A 26,901-nucleotide genomic window follows, 5' to 3' on the forward strand; every position below is an offset into this window, starting at 1 on the left:
GATCAAAATGAATATCACACACCAAAACAAGTTGTAATGAAGCACAAAATCAGATTCAACAAATGTATGCACAAGCTTGATTCTATCACCCTAGATGTCCAATTTCAAGTATGCAATGCAAGTATGATATGCTAAATGAAATTGCTGTAAAGTAAAGAGGGCAAAGAGATTTATAGTGGTTCGGCTTAACCCAAGCCTACTCCACTCCCCAAGTCCCACTTGGGAATTTCAAACACTCCACTATAGCTTGTTCAACCGAGTCAAGCGGAACTCATACAACCAGTGTTTTTGTAGCTCAAACACCAAACTTTACACACCGTGTGGTTTATAGCTCACCACACCAAACTCTACACACCGTGTGGTTTGTAGCTCACCACACTAACTTAATCAACAAAATACAAGCTCAAAAATGGCTCTAAGAATAGCCGGGTATGAGATAAGTTTAGGCTCAAAGGCTGGCTCTTTAGTAGCTGGATTTGTAAGTGTTCAGACTCAATTTATGTTCTGGAAATCAGATTGTTCAAGTAAGAAAATGGCTCTTGAGGAAATGATAAGAATCAAGTAAGAAAGGCTCAAGAGTAACAATAAAGCTTTACTTGGCTAGTGTGTATGATCTCTCTTCAAAATCAAGTATGTAATCAAGGAATGAATGAGTGAAAGAATGAAAGCTTAGAAGATGAAGAACACTAGAGAGAGAGAGTGTAATTTTCGGCCAAGTATATGCACCATAGACAAAGAGTTAGTTTTTATAGAAAAATTGTGGAGTGTAAGCTCATGAAATGAGGGCCATTGGATTGATATGAAAGATATGGACCCTTGGATCATTATAGACTTTAGAAGGCTTAGAGAAGTGTGAAAATGTTTACAACAAGTCTCTTTTGGTAGGAAGAAATAATGGCTTTTGGATGGATATAGACTTTGGAGGCCACCTTGAAAGATACAACAATTGACTTGAGAAAAGTTTGTCTTTTAGGTGGAGTAAATCATGACTTTTGGATGGATATAGACTTTAGAGGCATCTTGAAAGATACAACAATTGACTTGAGAAAAGTTTGTCTCTTAGGTGGAATAAATGATGGCCTTTGGATCAAATGAAGATTCAATTTTGGCCATAGGATGTAAAGTAGGAGAGATAAGAATAAAGCTTGAATCTTTGGCCATTGGATTAAAATGTGATTTTGATGTAGAGAGAATATGATCCATTGGATGTGGAGTGTCTTGGTGGGAAGGAGAAATGGTTTTGAAATAAAGCTTCCCACACATGTGAAGAGAAAAACTTGTCATAAGACTTGTTGTACCTCTTGTCTCCTCCTTTCAAATTAACTTTTCCTTCTCTTCTCTTTTTGGCTCCAAGTCTTCTAGTTACGATGTAACTATGGTTAACTTGTCTTATTTGCCATGTCATCAATGCCATGTCATCAATGCCATGTCAACAATGCCATGTCAGCTGCCACATCACGTCCGTCGATTCTGACTTTGACTAGAAAGTTAATTTTACTTCAATTGATCCCAATTAAGCTCCAAGACATCTTTGGCAAAACTTGACTTATGTTGACCACGAAATTGTCTTTCTTAATCATGTTTGACACTGATTAAGCCTTCACTAATGTTGGTCAAGGATGACATTAGGACCAATTTACGTTTTGGTCACCCTACACACAAATCATACTCAAGACATGCTATGTAAATCCTTTTAGGATTTCTTGCAATTAGTCCACGTTAGTTCAATAATCAAATCATCAAATAAGCACAATTGAACTAGTTTAATATAAGTCTTGAATTCCTAAATTAATCAAGTAGGCATATGCGCCTAGGTTTCTCAATACAATCAATAGATCAAAGTTCAATCAAAACATGCCGTTGTAATCACTCAAACATATATTCAACAAAAAGCTCCTCTATGGAGAGAGTTGAGCAATTCCAAAGCATCAATGTGGACCGTTCTACTCTATTTAGTGCTCTTAAAAGTCTAACTTGCTAGTTGAGCCTTCGTGCCACGTTTCGTAAGGTAAAGAGGCGAATAGACCAAGTTATGTCTCAAATTGTTCAAGAACGTGAAAAGCTCCTCTATGGAGAGAGTTTAGCAATTCCAAAGCATCAATGTGGACCGTTCTACTCTATTTAGTGTTCTTAGAAGTCTAACTTGCTAGTTGAGCCTTCGTGCCACGTTTCGTAAGGTAAAGACGCGAATAGACCAAGTTATGTCTCAAATTGCACAAAAACGTGAAAAGCTCCTCTATGGAGAGAGTTGAGCAATTCCAAAGCATCAATGTGGACCGTTCTACTCTATTTAGTGTTCTTAGAAGTCTAACTTTCTAGTTGAGCCTTTGTGCCACATTTCGTAAGGTAAAGACGCGAATAGACCAAGTTATGTCTCAAATTGCACAAAAACGTGAAAAGCTCCTCTATGGAGAGAGTTGAGCAATTCCAAAGCATCAATGTGGACCATTGTACTCTATTTAGTGCTCTTAAAAGTCTAACTTGCTAGCTGAGCCTTCGTGCCATGTTTCGTAAGGTAAAGAGGCGAATAGACCAAGTTATGTCTCAAATTGTTCAAGAACGTGAAAAGCTCCTCTATGGAGAGAGTTTAGCAATTCCAAAGCATCAATGTGGACCGTTCTACTCTATTTAGTGTTCTTAGAAGTCTAACTTGCTAGTTGAGCCTTTGTGCCACGTTTCGTAAGGTAAAGACGCGAATAGACCAAGTTATGTCTCAAATTACACAAAAACGTGAAAAGCTCCCCTATGGAGAGAGTTGAGAAATTCCAATGCATCAATGTGGACCGTTGTACTCTATTTAGTGCAATTAAAAGTCTAACTTGCTAGTTGAGCCTTCGTGCCACGTTTCGTAAGGTTAAGAGGCGAATAGACCAAGTTATGTCTCAAATTGCTCAAAAACGTGAAAAGCTCCTCTATGGAAAGAGTTGAGCAATTCCAAACCATCAATGTGGTCCGTTGTACTCTATTTAGTGTTCTTAGAAGTCTAACTTGCTAGTTGAGCCTTCGTGCCACGTTTTGTAAGGTAAAGACGCGAATAGACCAAGTTATGTCTCAAATTGCATAAAAACGCGAAAAGCTCCTCTATCGAGAGAGTTGAGCAATTCCAAAGCATCAATGTGGACCGTTCTACTCTATTTAGTGTTCTTAGAAGTCTAACTTGCTAGTTGAGCCTTCGTGCCACGTTTCGTAAGGTAAAGACGCGAATAGACCAAGTTATGTCTCAAATTGCACAACAACGTGAAAAGCTCCTCGATGGAGAGAGTTGAGCAATTCCAAAGCATCAATGTGGACTGTTGTCCTCTATTTAGTGCTCTTAAAAGTCTAACTTGCTAGTTGAGCCTTCATGCCATGTTTCGTAAGGTAATGACGCGAATAGACCAAGTTATGTTTGAAATTGCACAAAAACGTGAAAAGCTCCTCTATGGGGAGAATTGAGCAATTCCAAAGCATCAATGTGGACCGTTCTACTCTATTTAGTGTTCTTAGAAGTCTAACATGCTAGTTGAGCCTTCGTGCCACGTTTCGTAAGGTAAAGACGCGAATAAACCAAGTTATGTCTCAAATTGCACAAAAACGTGAAAAGCACCTCTATGGAGAAAGTTGAGCAATTCCAAAGCATCAATGTGGACCGTTCTACTCTATTTAGTGTTCTTAGAAGTCTAACTTGCTAGTTGAGCCTTCGTGCCACGTTTCGTAAGGTAAAGACGCGAATAGACCAAGTTATGTCTCAAATTGCATAAAAACGCGAAAAGCTCCTCTATGGAGAGAGTTGAGCAATTCCAAAGCATCAATGTGGACCGTTCTACTCTATTTAGTGTTCTTGGAAGTCTAACTTGCTAGTTGAGCCTTCGTACCACGTTTCGTAAGGTAAAGACGCGAATAGACCAAGTTATGTCTCAAATTGCACAACAACGTGAAAAGCTCCTCTATGGAGAGAGTTGAGCAATTCCAAAGCATCAATGTGGACTGTTGTCCTCTATTTAGTGCTCTTAAAAGTCTAACTTGCTAGTTGAGCCTTCATGGCATGTTTCGTAAGGTAATGAAATAGACCAAGTTATGTTTGAAATTGCCCAAAAACGTGAAAAGCTCCTCTATGGAGAGAATTGAGCAATTCCAAAGCATCAATGTGGACCGTTCTACTCTATTTAGTGTTCTTAGAAGTCTAACTTGCTAGTTGAGCCTTCGTGCCACGTTTCGTAAGGTAAAGACGCGAATAGACCAAGTTATGTCTCAAATTGCACAAAAACGTGAAAAGCTCCTCCATGGAGAGAGTTGAGCAATTCCAAAGCATCAATGTGGACCGTTCTACTCTATTTAGTGTTCTTAGAAGTCTAACTTGCTAGTTGAGCTTTTGTGCCACGTTTCGTAAGGTAAAGACGCGAATAGACCAAGTTATGTCTCAAATTGCACAAAAACGTGAAAAGCTCCTCTATGGAGAGAGTTGAGCAATTCCAATGCATCAATGTGGACCGTTGTACTCTATTTAGTGCAATTAAAAGTCTAACTTGCTAGTTGAGCCTTCGTGCCACATTTCGTAAGGTAAAGAGGCGAATAGACCAAGTTATGTCTCAAATTGCTCAAGAACGTGAAAAGCTCCTCCATGGAGAGAGTTTAGCAATTCCAAAGCATCAATGTGGACCGTTCTACTCTATTTAGTGTTCTTAGAAGTCGAACTTGCTAGTTGAGCCTTCGTGCCCCGTTTCGTAAGGTAAAGAGGCGAATAGACCAAGTTATGTCTCAAATTGCTCAAAAACGTGAAAAGCTCCTCTGTGGAGAGAGTTGAGCAATTCCAAACCATCAATGTGGTCCGTTGTACTCTATTTAGTGTTCTTAGAAGTCTAACTTGCTAGTTGAGCCTTCGTGCCACCTTTCGTAAGGAAAAGACGCGAATACACCAAGTTATGTCTCAAATTGCACAAAAACGCGAAAAGCTCCTCTATGGAGAGAGTTGAGCAATTCCAAAGCATCAATGTGGACCGTTCTACTCTATTTAGTGTTCTTAGAAGTCTAACTTGCTAGTTGAGCCTTCGTGCCACGTTTCGTAAGGTAAAGACGCGAATAGACCAAGTTATGTCTCAAATTGCACAACAACATGAAAAGCTCCTCTATGGAGAGAGTTGAGCAATTCCAAAGCATCAATGTGGACTGTTGTCCTCTATTTAGTGCTCTTAAAAGTCTAACTTGCTAGTTGAGCCTTCCTGCCATGTTTCGTAAGGTAATAACGCGAATAGACCAAGTTATGTTTCAAATTGCACAAAAACGTGAAAAGCTCCTCTATGGAGAGAGTTGAGCAATTCCAAAGCATCAATGTGGACCGTTGTACTCTATTTAGTGCTCTTAAAAGTCTAACTTGCTAGCTGAGCCTTCGTGCCATGTTTCGTAAGGTAAAGAGGCGAATAGACCAAGTTATGTCTCAAATTGTTCAAGAACGTGAAAAGCTCCTCTATGGAGAGAGTTGAGCAATTCCAAAGCATCAATGTGGACCGTTCTACTCTATTTAGTGTTCTTAGAAGTCGAACTTGCTAGTTGAGCCTTCGTGCCACGTTTCGTAAGGTAAAGAGGCGAATAGACCAAGTTATGTCTCAAATTGCTCAAAAACGTGAAAAGCTCCTCTATGGAGAGAGTTGAGCAATTCCAAACCATCAATGTGGTCCGTTGTACTCTATTTAGTGTTCTTAGAAGTCTAACTTGCTAGTTGAGCCTTCGTGCCACCTTTCGTAAGGTAAAGACGCGAATACACCAAGTTATGTCTCAAATTGCACAAAAACGCGAAAAGCTCCTCTATGGAGAGAGTTGAGCAATTCCAAAGCATCAATGTGGACCGTTCTACTCTATTTAGTGTTCTTAGAAGTCTAACTTGCTAGTTGAGCCTTCGTGCCACGTTTCGTAAGGTAAAGACGTGAATAGACCAAGTTATGTCTCAAATTGCACAACAACGTGAAAAGCTCCTCTATGGAGAGAGTTGAGCAATTCCAAAGCATCAATGTGGACTGTTGTCCTCTATTTAGTGCTCTTAAAAGTCTAACTTGCTAGTTGAGCCTTCCTGCCATGTTTCGTAAGGTAATGACGCGAATAGACCAAGTTATGTTTGAAATTGCACAAAAACGTGAAAAGCTCCTCTATGGAGAGAGTTGAGCAATTCCAAAGCATCAATGTGGACCGGTGTACTCTATTTAGTGCTCTTAAAAGTCTAACTTGCTAGTTGAGCCTTCCTGCCATGTTTCGTAAGGTAAAGAGGCGAATAGACCATGTTTTGTCTCAAATTGCTCAAAAACGTGAGAAGCTCCTCTATGGAGAGAGTTGAGCAATTCCAAAGCATCAATGTGGACCGTTCTACTCTATTTAGTGTTCTTAGAAGTCTAACTTGCTAGTTGAGCCTTCGCGCCACGTTTCGTACGGTAAAGACGCGAATAGACCAAGTTATGTCTCAAATTGCACAAAAACGTGAGAAGATCGTCTATGGAGAGAGTTGAGCAATTCCAAAGCATCAATGTGGACCGTTGTACTCTATTTAGTGCTCTTAAAAGTCTAACTTGCTTGTTGAGCCTTCGTGCCACGTTTCGTAAGGTAAAGAGGCGAATAGACCATGTTATGTCTCAAATTGCTCAAAAACGTGAGAAGCTCCTCTATGGAGAGAGTTGAGCAATTCCAAAGCATCAATGTGGACCGTTCTACTCTATTTAGTGTTCTTAGAACTCTAACTTGCTAGTTGAGCCTTCGTGCCACGTTTCGTAAGGTAAAGAGGCGAATAGACCATGTTATGTCTCAAATTGCTCAAAAACGTGACAAGCTCCTCTATGGAGAGAGTTGAGCAATTCCAAAGCATCAATGTGGACCGTTCTACTCTATTTAGTGTTCTTAGAAGTCTAACTTGCTAGTTGAGCCTTCGTGCCACTTTTCGTAAGGTAAAGACGCGAATAGACCAAGTTATGTCTCAAATTGCACAAAAACGTGAAAAGCTCCCCTATGGAGAGAGTTGAGCAATTCCAAAGCATCAATGTGGACCGTTGTACTCTATTTAGTGCTCTTAAAAGTCTAACTTGCTAGTTGAGCCTTCGTGCCACGTTTTGTAAGGTAAAGAGGCGAATAGACCAAGTTATGTCTCAAATTGCTCAAAAACGTGAAAAGCTCCTCTATGGAGAGAGTTGAGCAATTCCAAAGCATCAATGTGGACCGTTGTACTCTATTTGGTGCTCTTAAAAGTCTAACTTGCTAGTTGAGCCTTCGTGCCACGTTTTGTAAGGTAAAGAGGCGAATAGACCAAGTTATGTCTCAAATTGCTCAAGAACGTGAAAAGCTCCTCTATGGAGAGAGTTTAGCAATTCCAAAGCATCAATGTGGACCGTTCTACTCTATTTAGGGTTCTTAGAAGTCTAACTTGCTAGTTGAGCCTTCGTGCCACGTTTCGTAAGGTAAAGAATCGAATAGACCAAGTTATGTCTCAAATTGCTCAAAAACGTGAAAAGCTCCTCTATGGAGAGAGTTGAGCAATTCCAAACCATCAATGTGGTCCGTTGTACTCTATTTAGTGTTCTTAGAAGTCTAACTTGCTAGTTGAGCCTTCGTGCCACGTTTCGTAAGGTAAAGACGCGAATAGACCAAGTTATGTCTCAAATTGCACAACAACGTGAAAAGCTCCTCTATGGAGAGAGTTGAGCAATTCCAAAACATCAATGTGGACTGTTGTCCTCTATTTAGTGCTCTTAAAAGTCTAACTTGCTAGTTGAGCCTTCATGCCATGTTTCGTAAGGTAATGACGCGAATAGACCAAGTTATGTTTGAAATTGCACAAAAACGTGAAAAGCTCCTCTATGGAGAGAGTTGAGCAATTCCAAAGCATCAATGTGGACCGTTGTACTCTATTTAGTGCTCTTAAAAGTCTAACTTGCTAGCTGAGCCTTCGTGCCATGTTTCGTAAGGTAAAGAGGCGAATAGACCAAGTTATGTCTCAAATTGTTCAAGAACGTGAAAAGCTCCTCTATGGAGAGAGTTGAGCAATTCCAATGCATCAATGTGGACCGTTGTACTCTATTTAGGGTTCTTAGAAGTCGAACTTGCTAGTTGAGCCTTCGTGCCACGTTTCGTAAGGTAAAGACGCGAATACACCAAGTTATGTCTCAAATTGCTCAAAAACGTGAAAAGCTCCTCTATGGAGAGAGTTGAGCAATTCCAAACCATCAATGTGGCCCGTTGTACTCTATTTAGTGTTCTTAGAAGTCTAACTTGCTAGTTGAGCCTTCGTGCCACCTTTCGTAAGGTAAAGACGCGAATACACCAAGTTATGTCTCAAATTGCACAAAAACGCGAAAAGCTCCTCTATGGAGAGAGTTGAGCAATTCCAAAGCATCAATGTGGACTGTTGTCCTCTATTTAGTGCTCTTAAAAGTCTAACTTGCTAGCTGAGCCTTCGTGCCATGTTTCGTAAGGTAAAGAGGCGAATAGACCAAGTTATGTCTCAAATTGTTCAAGAACGTGAAAAGCTCCTCTATGGAGAGAGTTGAGCAATTCCAAAGCATCAATGTGGACCGTTCTACTCTATTTAGTGCTCTTAAAAGTCTAACTTGCTAGTTGAGCCTTCGTGCCACGTTTTGTAAGGTAAAGAGGCGAATAGACCAAGTTATGTCTCAAATTGCTCAAAAACGTGAAAAGCTCCTCTATGGAGAGAGTTGAGCAATTCCAAAGCATCAATGTGGACCGTTGTACTCTATTTAGTGCTCTTAAAAGTCTAACTTGCTAGTTGAGCCTTCGTGCCACGTTTTGTAAGGTAAAGAGGCGAATAGACCAAGTTATGTCTCAAATTGCTCAAGAACGTGAAAAGCTCCTCTATGGAGAGAGTTTAGCAATTCCAAAGCATCAATGTGGACCGTTCTACTCTATTTAGGGTTCTTAGAAGTCTAACTTGCTAGTTGAGCCTTCGTGCCACGTTTCGTAAGGTAAAGAGGCGAATAGACCAAGTTATGTCTCAAATTGCTCAAAAACGTGAAAAGCTCCTCTATGGGGAGAGTTGAGCAATTCCAAACCATCAATGTGGTCCGTTGTACTCTATTTAGTGTTCTTAGAAGTCTAACTTGCTAGTTGAGCCTTCGTGCCACGTTTCGTAAGGCAAAGAGGCGAATAGACCAAGTTATGTCTCAAATTGCACAAAAACGCGAAAAGCTCCTCTATGGAGAGAGTTGAGCAATTCCAAAGCATCAATGTGGACCGTTCTACTCTATTTAGTGTTCTTAGAAGTCTAACTTGCTAGTTGAGCCTTCGGGCCACGTTTCGTAAGGTAAAGACGCGAATAGACCAAGTTATGTCTCAAATTGCATAAAAACGCGAAAAGCTCCTCTATGGAGAGAGTTGAGCAATTCCAAAGCATCAATGTGGACCGTTCTACTCTATTTAGTGTTCTTAGAAGTCTAACTTGCTAGTTGAGCCTTCGTACCACGTTTCGTAAGGTAAAGACGCGAATAGACCAAGTTATGTCTCAAATTGCACAACAACGTGAAAAGCTCCTCTATGGAGAGAGTTGAGCAATTCCAAAGCATCAATGTGGACTGTTGTCCTCTATTTAGTGCTCTTAAAAGTCTAACTTGCTAGTCGAGCCGTCATGCCATGTTTCGTAAGGTACTGACGCGAATAGACCAAGTTATGTTTTAAATTGCACAACAACGTGAAAAGCTCCTCTATGGAGAGAGTTGAGCAATTCCAAAGCATCAATGTGGACAGTTGTCCTCTATTTAGTGCTCTTAAAAGTCTAACTTGCTAGTTGAGCCTTCGTGCCACGTTTCATAAGGTAAAGAGGCGAATAGACCAAGTTATGTCTCAAATTGCTCAAAAACAAGAAAAGCTCCTCTATGGAGAGAGTTGAGCAATTTCAAAGCATCAATGTGGACCGTTGTACTCTATTTAGTGCTCTTAAAAGTCTACCATGCTAGTTGAGCCTTCGTGCCACGTTTCGTAAGGCAAAGAGGCGAATAGACCATGTTATGTCTCAAATTGCTCAAAAAGGTGAAAAGCTCCTCTATGGAGAGAGTTGAGCAATTCCAAAGCATCAATGTGGACCGTTCTACTCTATTTAGTGTTCTTAGAAGTCTAACTTGCTAGTTGAGCCTTCGTGCCACGTTTAGTAAGGTAAAGAGGCGAATAGACCAAGTTATGTCTCAAATGGCTAAAAAACAAGAAAAGCTCGTCTATGGAGAGAGTTGAGCAATTCCAAAGAATCAATGTGGACCGTTGTATTCTATTTAGTGCTCTTAAAAGTCTAACTTGCTAGTTGAGCCTTCGTGCCACGTTTCGTAAGGTAAAGAGGCGAATAGACCAAGTTATGTCTCAAATTGCTCAAAAACGTGAAAAGCTCCTCTTTGGAGAGAGTTGAGCAATTCCAAAGCATCAATGTGGACCGTTGTACTCTATTTAGTGCTCTTAAAAGTCTAACTTGCTAGTTGAGCCTTCGTGCCATGTTTCGTAAGGTAAAGACGCGAATAGACCAAGTTATGTCTCAAATTGCACAAAAACGTGAGAAGCTCCTCTATGGAGAGAGTTGAGCAATTCCAAAGCATCAATGTGGACCGTTCTACTCTATTTAGTGTTCTTAGAAGTCTAACTTGCTAGTTGGGCCTTCGTGCCACGTTTCGTAAGGTAAAGAGGCGAATACACCAAGTTATGTCTCAAATGGCTAAAAAACAAGAAAAGCTCGTCTATGGAGAGAGTTGAGCAATTCCAAAGCATCAATGTGGACCGTTCTACTCTATTTAGTGCTCTTAAAAGTCTAACTTGCTAGTTGAGCCTTCCTGCCATGTTTCGTAAGGTAAAGACGCGAATAGACCAAGTTATGTCTCAAATTGCACAAAAACGTGACAAGCTCCTCTATGGAGAGAGTTGAGCAATTCCAAAGCATCAATGTGGACCGTTCTACTCTATTTAGTGCTCTTAAAAGTCTAACTTGCTAGTTAAGCCTTCGTGCCACGTTTCGTAAGGTAAAGAGGCGAATAGACCAAGTTATGTCTCAAATTGTTCAAGAACGTGAAAAGCTCCTCTATGGAGAGAGTTTAGCAATTCCAAAGCATCAATGTGGACCGTTCTACTCTATTTAGTGTTCTTAGAAGTCTAACTTGCTAGTTGAGCCTTCGTGCCACGTTTCGTAAGGTAAAGACGCGAATAGACCAAGTTATGTCTCAAATTGCACAAAAACGTGAAAAGCTCCTCTATGGAGAGAGTTGAGCAATTCCAAAGAATCAATGTGGACCGTTCTACTCTATTTAGTGTTCTTAGAAGTCTAACTTGCTAGTTGAGCCTTCGTGCCACGTTTCGTAAGGTAAAGAGGCGAATAGACCAAGTTATGTCTCAAATTGCTGAAAAACGTGAAAAGCTCCTCTGTGGAGAGAGTTGAGCAATTCCAAACCATCAATGTGGTCCGTTGTACTCTATTTAGTGTTCCTAGAAGTCTAACTTGCTAGTTGAGCCTTCGTGCCACCTTTCGTAAGGTAAAGACGCGAATACACCAAGTTATGTCTCAAATTGCACAAAAACGCGAAAAGGTCCTCTATGGAGAGAGTTGAGCAATTCCAAAGCATCAATGTGGACCGTTCTACTCTAGTTAGTGTTCTTAGAAGTCTAACCTGCTAGTTGAGCCTTCGTGCCACGTTTCGTAAGGTAAAGACGTGAATAGACCAAGTTATGTCTCAAATTGCACAACAACGTGAAAAGCTCCTCTATGGAGAGAGTTGAGCAATTGCAAAGCATCAATGTGGACTGTTGTCCTCTATTTAGTGCTCTTAAAAGTCTAACTTGCTAGTTGAGCCTTCCTGCCATGTTTCGTAAGGTAATGACGCGAATAGACCAAGTTATGTTTCAAATTGCACAAAAACGTGAAAAGTTCCTCTATGGAGAGAGTTGAGCAATTCCAAAGCATCAATGTGGACCGTTGTACTCTATTTAGTGCTCTTAAAAGTCTAACTTGCTAGCTGAGCCTTCGTGCCATGTTTCGTAAGGTAAAGAGGCGAATAGACCAAGTTATGTCTCAAATTGTTCAAGAACGTGAAAAGCTCCTCTATGGAGAGAGTTGAGCAATTCCAAAGCATCAATGTGGACCGTTCTACTCTATTTAGTGTTCTTAGAAGTCGAACTTGCTACTTGAGCCTTCGTGCCACGTTTCGTAAGGTAAAGAGGCGAATAGACCAAGTTATGTCTCAAATTGCTCAAAAACGTGAAAAGCTCCTCTATGGAGAGAGTTGAGCAATTCCAAACCATCAATGTGGTCCGTTGTACTCTATTTATTGTTCTTAGAAGTCTAACTTGCTAGTTGAGCCTTCGTGCCACCTTTCGTAAGGTAAAGACGCGAATACACCAAGTTATGTCTCAAATTGCACAAAAACGCGAAAAGCTCCTCTATGGAGAGAGTTGAGCAATTCCAAAGCATCAATGTGGACCGTTCTACTCTATTTAGTGTTCTTAGAAGTCTAACTTGCTAGTTGAGCCTTCGTGCCACGTTTCGTAAGGTAAAGACGCGAATAGACCAAGTTATGTCTCAAATTGCACAACAACGTGAAAAGCTCCTCTATGGAGAGAGTTGAGCAATTGCAAAGCATCAATGTGGACCGTTCTACTCTATTTAGTGTTCTTAGAAGTCTAACTTGCTAGTTGAGCCTTCGTGCCACGTTTCGTAAGGTAAAGACGCGAATACACCAAGTTATGTCTCAAATTGCTGAAAAACGTGAAAAGCTCCTCTGTGGAGAGAGTTGAGCAATTCCAAACCATCAATGTGGTCCGTTGTACTCTATTTAGTGTTCTTAGAAGTCTAACTTGCTAGTTGAGCCTTCGTGCCACCTTTCGTAAGGTAAAGACGCGAATACGACCAAGTTATGTCTCAAATTGCACAAAAACGCTGAAAAGCTCCTCTATGGAGAGAGTTGAGCAATTCCAAAGCATCAATGTGGACCGTTCGTACTCTATTTAGTGTCTCTTAGAAGTCCTAACTTGCTAGTTGAGCCTTCGTGCCACGTTTCGTAAGGTAAAGACGGCGAATAGACCAAGTTATGTCTTAAATTGCACAATAAACGTGAAAAGCTCCTCTATGGAGAGAGTTGAGCAATTCCAAAGCATCAATGTGGACCTGTTGTCCTCTATTTAGTGCTCTTAGAAGTCTAACTTGCTAGTTGAGCCTTCGCTGCCACGTTTCGTAAGGTAAATGACGCGAATAGACCAAGTTATGTTCTCAAATTGCACAAAACGTGAAAGCTCCTCTATGGAGAGAGTTGAGCAATTCCAAAGCATCAATGTGGACCGTTGTACTCTATTTAGTGCTCTTAAAAGTCTAACTTGCTAGCTTGAGCCTTCGTGCCATGTTTCGTAAGGTAAAGAGGCGAATAGACCAAGTTATGTCTCAAATTGCTTCAAAAACGTGAAAAGCTCCTCTATGGAGAGAGTTGAGCAATTCCAAAGCATCAATGTGGACCGTTCTACTCTATTTAGTGTTCTTAGAAGTCTAACTTGCTAGTTGAGCCTTCGTGCCACGTTTCGTAAGGTAAAGAGGCGAATAGACCAAGTTATGTCTCAAATTGCTCAAAAACGTGAAAAGCTCCTCTATGGAGAGAGTTGAGCAATTCCAAAGCATCAATGTGGTCCGTTGTACTCTATTTAGTGTTCTTAGAAGTCTAACTTGCTAGTTGAGCCTTCGTGCCACCTTTCGTAAGGTAAAGACGCGAATAGACCAAGTTATGTCTCAAATTGCACAAAAACGCTGAAAAGCTCCTCTATGGAGAGAGTTGAGCAATTCCAAAGCATCAATGTGGACCGTTCGTACTCTATTTAGTGTTCTTAGAAGTCTAACTTGCTAGTTGAGCCTTCGTGCCACGTTTCGTAAGGTAAAGACGCTGAATAGACCAAGTTATGTCTCAAATTGCACAAAAACGTGAAAAGCTCCTCTATGGAGAGAGTTGAGCAATTCCAAAGCATCAATGTGGACCGTTGTACTCTATTTAGTGCTTCTTAGAAGTCTAACTTGCTAGTTGAGCCTTCGTGCCACTGTTTCGTAAGGTAAAGACGCGAATAGACCAAGTTATGTCTCAAATTGCTCAAAACGTGAAAAGCTCCTCTATGGAGAGAGTTGAGCAATTCCAAAGCATCAATGTGGACCGTTCTACTCTATTAGTGTTCTTAGAAGTCTAACTTGCTAGTTGAGCCTTCGTGCCACGTTTCGTAAGGTAAAGACGCGAATAGACCAAGTTATGTCTCAAATTGCTACAAAACGTTTGAAAAGCTCCTCTATGGAGAGAGTTGAGCAATTCCAAAGCATCAATGTGGTCCGTTTGTACTCTATTTAGTGTTCTTAGAAGTCTAACTTGCTAGTTGAGCCTTCGTGCCACGTTTCGTAAGGTAAAGACGCGAATACACCAATGTTATGTCTCAAATTGCACAAAAACGCGAAAAGCTCCTCTATGGAGAGAGTTGAGCAATTCCAAAGCATCAATGTGGACCGTTCTACTCTATTTAGTGTTCTTAGAAGTCTAACTTGCTAGTTGAGCCTTCGTGCCACGTTTCGTAAGGTAAAGACGCGAATAGACCAAGTTATGTCTCAAATTGCACAAAACGTGAAAAGCTCCTCTATGGAGAGAGTTGAGCAATTCAAAGCATCAATGGTGGACTGTTGTACTCTATTTAGTGCTCTTAAAGTCTAACTTGCTAGTTGAGCCTTCGTGCCATGTTTCGTAAGGTAAGACGGCGAATAGACCATAGTTTAGTCTCAAATTGCTCAAAAACGTGAAAAGCTCCTCTATGGAGAGAGTTGAGCAATTCCAAAGCATCAATTGTGGACCGTTGCTACTCTATTTAGTGTTCTTAGAAGTCTAACTTGCTAGTTGAGCCTTCGCTGCCACGTTTCGTAAGGTAAAGAGCGAATAGACCAAGTTATGTCTCAAATTGCACAAAAACGTGAAAAGCTCCTCTATGGAGAGAGTTGAGCAATTCCAAAGCATCAATGTGGACCGTTGTACTCTATTTAGTGCTCTTAAAGTCTAACTTGCTAGTTGAGCCTTCGTGCCACGTTCGTAAGGTAAAGAGGCGAATAGACCAAGTTATGTCTCAAATTGCTCAAAAACGTGAAAAGCTCCTCTATGGAGAGAGTTGAGCAATTCCAAAGCATCAATGTGGTACGTTGTACTCTATTTAGTGTTCTTAGAAGTCTAACTTGCTAGTTGAGCCTTCGTGCCACGTTTCGTAAGGTAAAGACGCGAATAGACCAAGTTATGTCTCAAATTGCTACAAAAACGCTGAAAAGCTCCTCTATGGAGAGAGTTGAGCAATTCCAAAGCATCAATGTGGACCGTTCTGTACTCTATTTAGTGCTCTTAAAAGTCTAACTTGCTAGTTGAGCCTTCGTGCACCGTTTCGTAAGGTAAAGAGGCGAATAGACCAAGTTATGTCTCAAATTGCTCAAAACGTGAAAAGCTCCTCTATGAGAGAGAGTTGAGCAATTCCAAAGCATCAATGTGGACCGTTCGTACTCTATTTAGTGTTCTTAGAAGTAACTTGCTAGTTGAGCCTTCGTGCCACGTTTCGTAAGGTAAAGAGGCGAATAGACCAAGTTATGTCTCAAATTGCTCAAAAACGTGAAAAGCTCCTCTATGGAGAGAGTTGAGCAATTCCAAAGCATCAATGTGGTACCGTTGTACTCTATTTAGTGTTCTTAGAAGTCTAACTTGCTAGTTGAGCCCTTCGTGCCACGTTTCGTAAGGTAAGACGCGAATAGACCAAGTTATGTCTCAAATTGCACAAAACGCGTGAAAAGCTCCTCTATGGAGAGAGTGAGCAATTCCAAAGCATCAATGTGGACCGTTCTACTCTATTTAGTGTTCTTAGAAGTCTAACTTGCTAGTTGAGCCTTCGTGCCACGTTTCGTAAGGTAAAGACGGCGAATAGACCCAAGTTATGTCTCAAATTGCCACAACAACGTGAAAGCTCCTCTATGGAGAGAGTTGAGCAATTGCCAAAGCATCAATGTGGACCGTTCTACTCTATTTAGTGTCTTAGAAGTCTAACTTGCTAGTTGAGCCTTCGTGCCACGTTTCGTAAGGTAAAGACGCGAATACGACCAAGTTATGTCTCAAATTGCCTGAAAAACGTGAAAGCTCCTCTATGGAGAGAGTTGAGCAATTCCAAAGCCATCAATGTGGTCCGTTGTCTACTCTATTTAGTGTTCTTAGAAGTCTACTTGCTAGTTGAGCCTTCGTGCCACGTTTCGTAAGGTAAAGACGCGAATAGCACCAAGTTATGTCTCAAATTGCACAAAAACGTGAAAAGCTCCTCTATGGAGAGAGTTGAGCAATTCCAAAGCATCAATGTGGACTGTTCTACTCTATTTAGTGTTCTTAGAAGTCTAACTTGCTAGTTGAGCCTTCGCTGCCACGTTTCGTAAGGTAAAGACGCGAATAGACCAAGATATGTCTTAAATTGCACAATAACGTGAAAGCATCCTCTATGGAGAGAGTTGAGCAATTCCAAAGCATCAATGTGGACCTGTTGTCCTCTATTTAGTGCTCTTAAAAGTCTAACTTGCTAGTTGAGCCTTCGCTGCCATGTTTCGTAAGGTAATGACTGCGAATAGACCAAGTTATGTCTCAAATTGCTACAAAAACGTGAAAAGCTCCTCTATGGAGAGAGTTGAGCAATTCCAAAGCATCAATGTGGACCGTTGTACTCTATTTAGTGCTCTTAAAGTCTAACTTGCTAGTTGAGCCTTCGTGCCACTGTTTCGTAAGGTAAAGAGGCGAATAGACCAAGTTATGTCTCAAATTGCTTCAAGAACGCTGAAAAGCTCCTCTATGGAGAGAGTTGAGCAATTCCAAAGCATCAATGTGGACCGTTCTACTCTATTTAGTGTTCTTAGAAGTCTAACTTGCTAGTTGAGCCTTCGTGCCACGTTTCGTAAGGTAAAGAGGCGAATAGACCAAGTTATGTCTCAAATTGCTCAAAAACGTGAAAAGCTCCTCTATGGAGAGAGTTGAGCAATTCCAAAGCCATCAATGTGGACCGTTGCTACTCTATTTAGTGTTCTTAGAAGTCTAACTTGCTAGTTGAGCCTTCGTGCCACGTTTCGTAAGGTAAAGACGCGAATAGCACCAAGTTATGTCTCAAATTGCTACAAAACGTGAAAAGCTCCTCTATGGAGAGAGTTGAGCAATTCCAAAGCATCAATGTGGACCGTTGTACTCTATTTAGTGTTCTTAGAAGTCTAACTTGCTAGTTGAGCCTTCGTGCCACTGTTTCGTAAGGTAAAGACGCTGAATAGACCAAGTTATGTCTCAAATTGCACAACAACGTGAAAAGCTCCTCTATGGAGAGAGTTGAGCAATTCCAAAGCCATCAATGTGGACCGTTTACTCTATTTAGTGCTCTTAGAAGTCTAAACTTGCTAGTTGAGCCTTCGTGCCACTGTTTCGTAAGGTAAAGAGGCGAATAGACCAATGTTTATGTCTCAAATTGCTCAAACAACGTGAGAAAGCTCCTCTATGGAGAGAGTTGAGCAATTCCAAAGCATCAATGTGGACCGTTCTACTCTATTTAGTGCTTCTTAGAAGTCTAACTTGCTAGTTGAGCCTTCGGCCACGTTTCGTAAGGTAAAGACGCGAATAGACCAAGTTATGTCTCAAATTGCACCAAAACGTGAAAGATCCTCTATGGAGAGAGTTGAGCAATTCCAAAGCATCAATGTGGACCGTTGTACTCTATTTAGTGCTCTTAAAGTCTAACTTGCTAGTTGAGCCTTCGTGCCACGTTTCGTAAGGGTAAGAGGCGAATAGACCAATGTTATGTCTCAAATTGCTCAAAAACGTGAAAGCTCCCTCTATGGAGAGAGTTGAGCAATTCCAAAGCATCAATGTGGACCGTTCTACTCTATTTAGTGTTCTTAGAAGTCTAACTTGCTAGTTGAGCCTTCGTGCCACGTTTCGTAAGGTAAAGACGCTGAATAGACCAAGTTATGTCTCAAATTGCACAAAAACGTGAAAAGCTCCTCTATGGAGAGAGTTGAGCAATTCCAAAGCATCAATGTGGACTCGTTGCTACTCTATTTAGTGTTCTTAGAAGTCTAACTTGCTAGTTGAGCCTTCCGTGCCACTGTTTCGTAAGGTAAAGAGGCGAATAGACCAAGTTATGTCTCAAATTGCTACAAAACGTGAAAGCTCCTCTATGGAGAGAGTTGAGCAATTCCAAAGCATCAATGTGGACCGTTCGTACTCTATTTAGTGTTCTTAGAAGTCTAACTTGCTAGTTGAGCCTCTCGGCCACGTTTCGTAAGGTAAAGACGCGAATAGACCAAGTTATGTCTCAAATTGCACAAAAACGTGAAAAGCTCCTCTATGGAGAGAGTTGAGCAATTCCAAAGCATCAATGTGGACCGTTGCTACTCTATTTAGTGCTCTTAAAGTCTAACTTGCTAGTTGAGCCTTCGTGCCACGTTTCGTAAGGTAAAGAGGCGAATAGACCAAGTTATGTCTCAAATGCTCGAAAACGTGAAAGCTCCTCTATGGAGAGAGTTGAGCAATTCCAAAGCCATCAATGTGGTCCGTTGTACTCTATTTAGTGTTCTTAGAAGTCTAACTTGCTAGTTGAGCCTTCGTGCCACCGTTTCGTAAGGTAAAGACGCGAATAGCACCAAGTTATGTCTCAAATTGCACAAAAACGCTGAAAAGCTCCTCTATGGAGAGAGTTGAGCAATTCCAAAGCATCAATGTGGACCGTTGTACTCTATTTAGTGCTCTTAGAAGTCTAACTTGCTAGTTGAGCCTTCGTGCCACGTTTCGTAAGGTAAAGACGGCGAATAGACCAAGTTATGTCTCAAATTGCTCAAGAACGTGAAAAGCTCCTCTATGGAGAGAGTTGAGCAATTCCAAAGCATCAATGTGGACCGTTCTACTCTATTTAGTGTTCTTAGAAGTCTAACTTGCTAGTTGAGCCTTCGTGCCACGTTTCGTAAGGTAAAGACGGCGAATAGACAAGTTATGTCTTCAAATTGCTACAAAAACGTTGATGAAAGCTCCTCTATGGAGAGAGTTGAGCAATTCCAAACCATCAATGTGGTCCCGTTGCTACTCTATTTATTGTTCTTAGAAGTCTAACTTGCTAGTTGAGCCTTCGTGCCACCTTTCGTAAGGTAAAGACGCGAATACACCAAGTTATGTCTCAAATTGCACACAAAACGCGAGGAAGAGCTCCTCTATGGAGAGAGTTGAGCAATTCCAAAGCATCAATGTGGACCGTTCTACTCTATTTAGTGTCTCTTAGAAGTCTAACTTGCTAGTTGAGCCTTCGTGCCACGTTTCGTAAGGTTAAAGACGCGAATAGACCAAGTATGTCTCAAATTGCACAACAACGTGAAAAGCTCCTCTATGGAGAGAGTTTGAGCAATTGCAAAGCATCAATGTGGACCGTTCTACTCTATTTAGTGTTCTTAGAAGTCTAACTTGCTAGTTGAGCCTTCGTGCCACGTTTCGTAAGGTAAAGACGCGAATACACCAAGTTATGTCTCAAATTGCTGAAAAACGTGAAAAGCTCCTCTGTGGAGAGAGTTGAGCAATTCCAAACCATCAATGTGGTCCGTTGTACTCTATTTAGTGTTCTTAGAAGTCTAACTTGCTAGTTGAGCCTTCGTGCCACCTTTCGTAAGGTAAAGACGCGAATACACCAAGTTATGTCTCAAATTGCACAAAAACGCGAAAAGCTCCTCTATGGAGAGAGTTGAGCAATTCCAAAGCATCAATGTGGACCGTTCTACTCTATTTAGTGTTCTTAGAAGTCTAACTTGCTAGTTGAGCCTTCGTGCCACGTTTCGTAAGGTAAAGACGCGAATAGACCAAGATATGTCTTAAATTGCACAATAACGTGAAAAGCTCCTCTATGGAGAGAGTTGAGCAATTGCAAAGCATCAATGTGGACTGTTGTCCTCTATTTAGTGCTCTTAAAAGTCTAACTTGCTAGTTGAGCCTTCCTGCCAGTTTCGTAAGGTAAATGACGCGAATAGACCTAAGTTATGTTTCAAATTGCACAAAAACGTGAGAAAGCTCCTCTATGGAGAGAGTTGAGCAATTCCAAAAGCATCAATGTGGACTCGTTGTACTCTATTTAGTGGTCTTAAAGTCTAACTTGCTAGTGAGCCTTCGTGCCACTGTTTCGTAAGGTATAAGAGGCGAGATACCCCAAGTTATGTCTCAAATTGTGCACAAACGGTGAAAAGCTCCTCTATGGAGAGAGTTGAGCAATTCCAAAGCATCAATGTGGCCGTTCTACTCTATTTAGTGTTCTTAGAAGTCAACTTTGCAGCTTAGTTGAGGCCTTAGTGGCACCGTTTCGTAAGGTAAAGACGCGAAATACACCAAGTTATGTCTCAAATTGCACAAAACGTGAAAAGCTCCTCTATGGAGAGAGTTGAGCAATTCCAAAGCATCAATGTGGACGTTTACTCTATTAGTGTTCTTAGAAGTCTAACTTGCTAGTTGAGCCTTCGTGCCACGTTTCGTAAGGTAAAGACGCGAATACACCAAGTTATGTCTCAAATTGCACAAAAACGTGAAAAGCTCCTCTATGGAGAGAGTTGAGCAATTCCAAAGCATCAATGTGGACCGTTGTACTCTATTTAGTGCTCTTAAAGTCTAACTTGCTAGTTGAGCCTTCGTGCCACGTTTCGTAAGGTAAAGACGCGAATAGACCAAGTTATGTCTCAAATTGCACAAAAACGTGAAAAGCTCCTCTATGGAGAGAGTTGAGCAATTCCAAAGCATCAATGTGGACCGTTGTACTCTATTTAGTGCTCTTAAAAGTCTAACTTGCTAGTTGAGCCTTCGTGCCACGTTTCGTAAGGTAAAGGCGAATAGACCAAGTTATGTCTCAAATTGCACAAAAACGTGAAAAGCTCCTCTATGGAGAGAGTTGAGCAATTCCAAAGCATCAATGTGGACCGTTGTACTCTATTTAGTGCTCTTAAAGTCTAACTTGCTAGTTGAGCCTTCGTGCCACGTTTCGTAAGGTAAAGACGCGAATAGACCAAGTTATGTCTCAAATTGCACAAAAACGTGAAAAGCTCCTCTATGGAGAGAGTTGAGCAATTCCAAAGCATCAATGTGGACCGTTGTACTCTATTTAGTGCTCTTAAAAGTCTAACTTGCTAGTTGAGCCTTCGTGCCACGTTTCGTAAGGTAAAGACGCGAATAGACCAAGTTATGTCTCAAATTGCACAAAAACGTGAAAAGCTCCTCTATGGAGAGAGTTGAGCAATTCCAAAGCATCAATGTGGACCGTTGTACTCTATTTAGTGCTCTTAAAAGTCTAACTTGCTAGTTGAGCCTTCGTGCCACGTTTCGTAAGGTAAAGACGCGAATAGACCAAGTTATGTCTCAAATTGCACAAAAACGTGAAAAGCTCCTCTATGGAGAGAGTTGAGCAATTCCAAAGCATCAATGTGGACCGTTGTACTCTATTTAGTGCTCTTAAAAGTCTAACTTGCTAGTTGAGCCTTCGTGCCACGTTTCGTAAGGTAAAGACGCGAATAGACCAAGTTATGTCTCAAATTGCACAAAAACGTGAAAAGCTCCTCTATGGAGAGAGTTGAGCAATTCCAAAGCATCAATGTGGACCGTTGTACTCTATTTAGTGCTCTTAAAAGTCTAACTTGCTAGTTGAGCCTTCGTGCCACGTTTCGTAAGGTAAAGACGCGAATAGACCAAGTTATGTCTCAAATTGCACAAAAACGTGAAAAGCTCCTCTATGGAGAGAGTTGAGCAATTCCAAAGCATCAATGTGGACCGTTGTACTCTATTTAGTGCTCTTAAAAGTCTAACTTGCTAGTTGAGCCTTCGTGCCACGTTTCGTAAGGTAAAGACGCGAATAGACCAAGTTATGTCTCAAATTGCACAAAAACGTGAAAAGCTCCTCTATGGAGAGAGTTGAGCAATTCCAAAGCATCAATGTGGACCGTTGTACTCTATTTAGTGCTCTTAAAAGTCTAACTTGCTAGTTGAGCCTTCGTGCCACGTTTCGTAAGGTAAAGACGCGAATAGACCAAGTTATGTCTCAAATTGCACAAAAACGTGAAAAGCTCCTCTATGGAGAGAGTTGAGCAATTCCAAAGCATCAATGTGGACCGTTGTACTCTATTTAGTGCTCTTAAAAGTCTAACTTGCTAGTTGAGCCTTCGTGCCACGTTTCGTAAGGTAAAGACGCGAATAGACCAAGTTATGTCTCAAATTGCACAAAAACGTGAAAAGCTCCTCTATGGAGAGAGTTGAGCAATTCCAAAGCATCAATGTGGACCGTTGTACTCTATTTAGTGCTCTTAAAAGTCTAACTTGCTAGTTGAGCCTTCGTGCCACGTTTCGTAAGGTAAAGACGCGAATAGACCAAGTTATGTCTCAAATTGCACAAAAACGTGAAAAGCTCCTCTATGGAGAGAGTTGAGCAATTCCAAAGCATCAATGTGGACCGTTGTACTCTATTTAGTGCTCTTAAAAGTCTAACTTGCTAGTTGAGCCTTCGTGCCACGTTTCGTAAGGTAAAGACGCGAATAGACCAAGTTATGTCTCAAATTGCACAAAAACGTGAAAAGCTCCTCTATGGAGAGAGTTGAGCAATTCCAAAGCATCAATGTGGACCGTTGTACTCTATTTAGTGCTCTTAAAAGTCTAACTTGCTAGTTGAGCCTTCGTGCCACGTTTCGTAAGGTAAAGACGCGAATAGACCAAGTTATGTCTCAAATTGCACAAAAACGTGAAAAGCTCCTCTATGGAGAGAGTTGAGCAATTCCAAAGCATCAATGTGGACCGTTGTACTCTATTTAGTGCTCTTAAAAGTCTAACTTGCTAGTTGAGCCTTCGTGCCACGTTTCGTAAGGTAAAGACGCGAATAGACCAAGTTATGTCTCAAATTGCACAAAAACGTGAAAAGCTCCTCTATGGAGAGAGTTGAGCAATTCCAAAGCATCAATGTGGACCGTTGTACTCTATTTAGTGCTCTTAAAAGTCTAACTTGCTAGTTGAGCCTTCGTGCCACGTTTCGTAAGGTAAAGACGCGAATAGACCAAGTTATGTCTCAAATTGCACAAAAACGTGAAAAGCTCCTCTATGGAGAGAGTTGAGCAATTCCAAAGCATCAATGTGGACCGTTGTACTCTATTTAGTGCTCTTAAAAGTCTAACTTGCTAGTTGAGCCTTCGTGCCACGTTTCGTAAGGTAAAGACGCGAATAGACCAAGTTATGTCTCAAATTGCACAAAAACGTGAAAAGCTCCTCTATGGAGAGAGTTGAGCAATTCCAAAGCATCAATGTGGACCGTTGTACTCTATTTAGTGCTCTTAAAGTCTAACTTGCTAGTTGAGCCTTCGTGCCACGTTTCGTAAGGTAAAGACGCGAATAGACCAAGTTATGTCTCAAATTGCACAAAAACGTGAAAAGCTCCTCTATGGAGAGAGTTGAGCAATTCCAAAGCATCAATGTGGACCGTTGTACTCTATTTAGTGCTCTTAAAAGTCTAACTTGCTAGTTGAGCCTTCGTGCCACGTTTCGTAAGGTAAAGACGAATAGACCAAGTTATGTCTCAAATTGCACAAAAACGTGAAAAGCTCCTCTATGGAGAGAGTTGAGCAATTCCAAAGCATCAATGTGGACCGTTGTACTCTATTTAGTGCTCTTAAAAGTCTAACTTGCTAGTTGAGCCTTCGTGCCACGTTTCGTAAGGTAAAGACGCGAATAGACCAAGTTATGTCTCAAATTGCACAAAAACGTGAAAAGCTCCTCTATGGAGAGAGTTGAGCAATTCCAAAGCATCAATGTGGACCGTTGTACTCTATTTAGTGCTCTTAAAAGTCTAACTTGCTAGTTGAGCCTTCGTGCCACGTTTCGTAAGGTAAAGACGCGAATAGACCAAGTTATGTCTCAAATTGCAAAAACGTGAAAAGCTCCTCTATGGAGAGAGTTGAGCAATTCCAAAGCATCAATGTGGACCGTTGTACTCTATTTAGTGCTCTTAAAGTCTAACTTGCTAGTTGAGCCTTCGTGCCACGTTTCGTAAGGTAAAGACGCGAATAGACCAAGTTATGTCTCAAATTGCACAAAAACGTGAAAAGCTCCTCTATGGAGAGAGTTGAGCAATTCCAAAGCATCAATGTGGACCGTTGTACTCTATTTAGTGCTCTTAAAAGTCTAACTTGCTAGTTGAGCCTTCGTGCCACGTTTCGTAAGGTAAAGACGCGAATAGACCAAGTTATGTCTCAAATTGCAAAAACGTGAAAAGCTCCTCTATGGAGAGAGTTGAGCAATTCCAAAGCATCAATGTGGACCGTTGTACTCTATTTAGTGCTCTTAAAAGTCTAACTTGCTAGTTGAGCCTTCGTGCCACGTTTCGTAAGGTAAAGACGCGAATAGACCAAGTTATGTCTCAAATTGCACAAAAACGTGAAAAGCTCCTCTATGGAGAGAGTTGAGCAATTCCAAAGCATCAATGTGGACCGTTGTACTCTATTTAGTGCTCTTAAAAGTCTAACTTGCTAGTTGAGCCTTCGTGCCACGTTTCGTAAGGTAAAGACGCGAATAGACCAAGTTATGTCTCAAATTGCACAAAAACGTGAAAAGCTCCTCTATGGAGAGAGTTGAGCAATTCCAAAGCATCAATGTGGACCGTTGTACTCTATTTAGTGCTCTTAAAAGTCTAACTTGCTAGTTGAGCCTTCGTGCCACGTTTCGTAAGGTAAAGACGCGAATAGACCAAGTTATGTCTCAAATTGCACAAAAACGTGAAAAGCTCCTCTATGGAGAGAGTTGAGCAATTCCAAAGCATCAATGTGGACCGTTGTACTCTATTTAGTGCTCTTAAAAGTCTAACTTGCTAGTTGAGCCTTCGTGCCACGTTTCGTAAGGTAAAGACGCGAATAGACCAAGTTATGTCTCAAATTGCACAAAAACGTGAAAAGCTCCTCTATGGAGAGAGTTGAGCAATTCCAAAGCATCAATGTGGACCGTTGTACTCTATTTAGTGCTCTTAAAAGTCTAACTTGCTAGTTGAGCCTTCGTGCCACGTTTCGTAAGGTAAAGACGCGAATAGACCAAGTTATGTCTCAAATTGCCAAAAACGTGAAAAGCTCCTCTATGGAGAGAGTTGAGCAATTCCAAAGCATCAATGTGGACCGTTGTACTCTATTTAGTGCTCTTAAAAGTCTAACTTGCTAGTTGAGCCTTCGTGCCACGTTTCGTAAGGTAAAGACGCGAATAGACCAAGTTATGTCTCAAATTGCACAAAAACGTGAAAAGCTCCTCTATGGAGAGAGTTGAGCAATTCCAAAGCATCAATGTGGACCGTTGTACTCTATTTAGTTCTTAAAAGTCTAACTTGCTAGTTGAGCCTTCGTGCCACGTTTCGTAAGGTAAAGACGGAATAGACCAAGTTATGTCTCAAATTGCACAAAACGTGAAAAGCTCCTCTATGGAGAGAGTTGAGCAATTCCAAAGCATCAATGTGGACCGTTGTACTCTATTTAGTGCTCTTAAAAGTCTAACTTGCTAGTTGAGCCTTCGTGCCACGTTTCGTAAGGTAAAGACGCGAATAGACCAAGTTATGTCTCAAATTGCAAAAACGTGAAAAGCTCCTCTATGGAGAGAGTTGAGCAATTCCAAAGCATCAATGTGGACCGTTGTACTCTATTTAGTGCTCTTAAAAGTCTAACTTGCTAGTTGAGCCTTCGTGCCACGTTTCGTAAGGTAAAGACGCGAATAGACCAAGTTATGTCTCAAATTGCACAAAAACGTGAAAAGCTCCTCTATGGAGAGAGTTGAGCAATTCCAAAGCATCAATGTGGACCGTTGTACTCTATTTAGTGCTCTTAAAAGTCTAACTTGCTAGTTGAGCCTTCGTGCCACGTTTCGTAAGGTAAAGACGCGAATAGACCAAGTTATGTCTCAAATTGCACAAAAACGTGAAAAGCTCCTCTATGGAGAGAGTTGAGCAATTCCAAAGCATCAATGTGGACCGTTGTACTCTATTTAGTGCTCTTAAAGTCTAACTTGCTAGTTGAGCCTTCGTGCCACGTTTCGTAAGGTAAAGACGCGAATAGACCAAGTTATGTCTCAAATTGCACAAAAACGTGAAAAGCTCCTCTATGGAGAGAGTTGAGCAATTCCAAAGCATCAATGTGGACCGTTGTACTCTATTTAGTGCTCTTAAAGTCTAACTTGCTAGTTGAGCCTTCGTGCCACGTTTCGTAAGGTAAAGACGCGAATAGACCAAGTTATGTCTCAAATTGCACAAAAACGTGAAAAGCTCCTCTATGGAGAGAGTTGAGCAATTCCAAAGCATCAATGTGGACCGTTGTACTCTATTTAGTGCTCTTAAAGTCTAACTTGCTAGTTGAGCCTTCGTGCCACGTTTCGTAAGGTAAAGACGCGAATAGACCAAGTTATGTCTCAAATTGCACAAAAACGTGAAAAGCTCCTCTATGGAGAGAGTTGAGCAATTCCAAAGCATCAATGTGGACCGTTGTACTCTATTTAGTGCTCTTAAAAGTCTAACTTGCTAGTTGAGCCTTCGTGCCACGTTTCGTAAGGTAAAGACGCGAATAGACCAAGTTATGTCTCAAATTGCACAAAAACGTGAAAAGCTCCTCTATGGAGAGAGTTGAGCAATTCCAAAGCATCAATGTGGACCGTTGTACTCTATTTAGTGCTCTTAAAAGTCTAACTTGCTAGTTGAGCCTTCGTGCCACGTTTCGTAAGGTAAAGACGCGAATAGACCAAGTTATGTCTCAAATTGCCAAAAACGTGAAAAGCTCCTCTATGGAGAGAGTTGAGCAATTCCAAAGCATCAATGTGGACCGTTGTACTCTATTTAGTGCTCTTAAAGTCTAACTTGCTAGTTGAGCCTTCGTGCCACGTTTCGTAAGGTAAA

The sequence above is a fragment of the Tripterygium wilfordii genome, chromosome 4 (assembly GCF_013401445.1).
Source record: "Tripterygium wilfordii isolate XIE 37 chromosome 4, ASM1340144v1, whole genome shotgun sequence".
Taxonomy (NCBI): Eukaryota; Viridiplantae; Streptophyta; class Magnoliopsida; order Celastrales; family Celastraceae; genus Tripterygium; species Tripterygium wilfordii.